The sequence below is a fragment of the Echinops telfairi genome, unplaced genomic scaffold, assembly GCF_000313985.2.
Source record: "Echinops telfairi isolate 266 unplaced genomic scaffold, ASM31398v2 ScPeMD7_18;HRSCAF=68, whole genome shotgun sequence".
Lineage (NCBI taxonomy): Eukaryota > Metazoa > Chordata > Mammalia > Afrosoricida > Tenrecidae > Echinops > Echinops telfairi.
The window spans coordinates 89,210,278-89,214,225 of NW_022103915.1; positions in this window are offsets into that span (position 1 = coordinate 89,210,278).

The window sequence follows — 3,948 nt, forward strand, 5'->3', positions numbered from 1 at the left end:
CTTTTAAATGTAATTTTTAGTGTCAATGAACCCAATTCTAGAATATCTTAACAGTTCTATATCTTACCTATCTTAAAAGTGATAGGAGTTTAACACAGCTAATGAATGGTTTATATAAGCATCTTATCTTTAGTAAGCCAGACAGGCATCTAAGCAAAGATTCTTGTTAGTTGAATTTCTCTGCAGTAGTTTTCCAAGCCCTTGAATGTAAGTTTCTAGCACTTACCCAATTAGTGTCTACTGATAGGAATTCCAAGCAAGCATCTTTCGTGTTGTAAAATGATAAAAAAAAACAAACACAGTACCATTTGCTGAGAGTTATGCATATTTATGTAGCTCTGTTTTGTATAGCTGTGTATTCCCAACAACAGGAATCATTGTAGTAATTGGTTTTTAGATTACTGTATATATTCGAGTATAAGCTGACCTGAATGTCAGCCCCGGCACCCAGTTTTACCACAAAAATGGCATTTAAAATGTGCTGAAAAACTCGGCTTATACACGGGCATGTACGGTAATTGTTAGAATCATTCAGACTACTGCACTTAAATGATCTGAGAGGTGAGCTATTTACGAAGTTTTTCAGGAGGTGGGAATTTGAATCGTCAGCCTGCGTCATCTCTGTCGGGCCTTAAGACGACGAGATACAACCGTTCCTTGTTTCTGTTCTTTTAGTTCTCACTGGTTTTGTCTAGCTAACAGTTAACTTGGTGAGAGCACGGTGCTAAAGAGACTAAGGACAGGAGTTTAATCTTTTCAGAGGTTTATTAATTTTATATACACACACCAATTTCATGCCTGAAGCTTGGCCTCCCTCAGTCTAGCTCACATGTTCAACTCTTGGTCACAAGGAAGATCTTGAGTATAATTTAGCAGAGTCTCAAATGGGAAAATAATTTGTTACTTGATATATGTGATATGTGATTGCAGAGAAGAGCCCTGGTAGCATAGTGAGTTATGTGTTGGGCTACTAACTGCAAGGTCAGCGGTTTGAAACCGCCACCCACTCTGCAAGGGAAAGATGAGGTTTTCTACTCCTGAAAATTGATGGTTTCAGGAAACACATGGGCAGTTCTATGTCCCACAGGGTCAGTATCTGACTCGATGCCAGTGAGTGAGATAGACTTAATGAGATATTTACCATACCATATTTTAAATAGTTATCATTATTTTCTCTGGGCCATAATTTACTTAACAATACCTTTTAAAATCAAACTTCAATGAATTGGACTTAAGTAAAAATTAATGCTACAAAAAAAGAGATAAGCCTGTTGATATATATACTTTGAACTTTGTAAGGCAGAAGTCTTCAGCTCACAAAGATTATGTGGTAGCACACAGTCCACATTTCTCTTCTTGGCCTTGGCAGTTGTTTACTTTAGTACCTACCTCTCAGTTTTTGAGTTAGTACTAGGTAGTTTTAAGATTCTTGAATGAAAGATGAAAGTTTTTTGAACAATTCTATTGCTGTTAAACGCATCTCATTTTAATGAGAACATTGTTGATCTCCAGAAAGAGTCCAACAAAAGTCTTTACAAAGTGTACTGGCAATTGTATTGGCCTAGATAGCACAAATGCCGCTTGTCATTGCTCATTTGTTACAGTGTACCCGACTGCGAGACTACCCAAGGTCTCTGTGCCCTTCTAGGTCTCCTGCAGTTTTAGATTTTCTATGCATGACTTTGTTTACTTTGCAAGTCTTAGGGACAGGTAGTTATTAAAGTGATGGGGATAATAAATCATTTCTACAAGAGCTAAATCAAGTGAATGGCTTTCGTACCGTGAATGTGATTAGAATGTGGGTTAAATGTTAAGCAAGTACTATTATCACGTGCCTTTTCAGGATTAATCTTTTGGCAGTAACATCAAAGGTAATGGGCACAGATTATGTACCTGGAACCTGAGGTGTGAGAATTTGTCTGATGTAACTGTATCCACTTTGGGGTAGTCATTGTTGTATGCACTGAACTCGTGTGTGTGTGTGTGTGTGTGTGTGTGTGTGTGTGTGTGTGTGTGTAAGAGCTTTATATACAAGAGTAACTACATTAAGAAAACATCCTAGCTCAGTCCATATCAAGTCCACAAGTCCGACATTAGCCCATATGTCTGATACTAATCTATAAAGTCTTCTTCTGACTCACAAAACACATTTAATGATGCCGAATGCAGGAAGATCACCGGCCATTAAGTAGAAAGTCTTTGGATCCAGTGGCGTTGTAACCATCTGAGCGCTGGCAGGGGTTATGGGAAACAAGGATTTCTCCCAAGCTGTCTCCCCCAAATATATGCCAGACTTAGCTGCTTGAGAATGACTATACACTTGGAGGTCATCAGGAGTAGATTAGGGGTCATCCTCCCTAAGAGCTGTCAGCCATCTGGAGCAAGCAGACACCACTGTTTATCCCACAAGTAGGGCCCACTCCCTTCTGATAAGGATAGTAGTTGTCTGTTTCCTTGTAGGAGACACCAGAGAGGTCAAACCCACCCAAGGATGACCAAGGTTAGGCTGCCATCATGAATCTAGGGTCTTGTCACATGTATACCCCTAGACCTTCCCATTCCTATAGACACACCCCTAGCTCATCCCCTTCCTGTTATACTTATGCCTATCATAGATCCCCTTCCTACAATGTGTGTGCCTATTGTACTGCCCCTTCCTGTGACGTGTGGTTACCTGTAATCATGTCCCCTTAAAGAGAGAGAACGCTTGGTTAGCAATAAAGAAAAAGCTCTACCCGGTCCTCGCGCTCGTGGGCTCTCCTGCTCTCGTGGCTGGGTTCTCCCCAAGAAGACCATCAAGCGGGGCTGAGGTGAGCATGCTACCATGAATTGTGGCAGACTCCATTACTTGACTCTCTTCTACCTCTCTTGCTTTCTATGAGTTTACTATAATCTTTACTTACTATCACTATACTATTGCGCCTATCGGACCTGTGATGATTTGTGGGGGACCCTCCTTCTCCCCACAAGGGGTCTCCATATGGCTTCTCCAGCCGCACTGAACTCTTAAGAACTGCTTGAGACATGAAGTCTTACGGCCCTCAACATACTTGGTACATGTGATGACCTAACCTTCGGAATGGCTGGGTGGATTCAAAGTATATATGGTTTCCAGCCATAGAACATCTTTATGTTTGGTAACTTACATGTTGACATAATAAGCATTAATGGGTAATTAATGTAAATAATGATTATAACCATTAATAGAACATAACAGAATCATGTTTCATTGTTTATGATAGCTACTTAAGATAGTCAAGAAGTCTAAAAATAAGCAAGATTTAAGCAAGTATTTCACAGGGCATTATTAAATGAAATGAGCACAGTTATCTTCCTATTTAAGGACAAGATGATAATATCAGCTACTGTTGTTGATGACTAGGGGAAAAAAACTGTAATTAGAATCAGAAACAACTGACTCAATGGGAGTGATCCATTTGAATGTACTTCTAATCTCTCAACTCAAATATTTATTTTCTGGATTATTATCTTTAATAAATCATTTTATTGGGAGCTCTTATAGCAATCCATACGTCAGTTGTATCAAGCACATTTATACATACATTGCCATTATCATTTTCAAAATATTTTCTTTCTGTTTGAGACCTTTGGTATCAGCTCTTATCCCACACTCTCATAGACCCAATAAATTATAAGTTATTATTATTTTCATATCTTACACTGCCTACTCTCTCCCTTCGCCCACATTACTGTTGTTCGTCCTCCTAGGGAGGCAGGGGTTTCTGGATCATTTTAGATGGAAAAAATTTTCCAGGACATCGCTTGATGTGGGTATTTCCTCCTAGGCTATTGCTTGCTCCCTTAATTCTTATGATGAATGTTGTCATAAAACTTTTTGATACTCTATATTCTCTTGTTTACTTCTGTATCAGGCTTAGAGCAAAAAAAATCCCCCCCTAATCATCTATGCTTCTAATTTATAATATA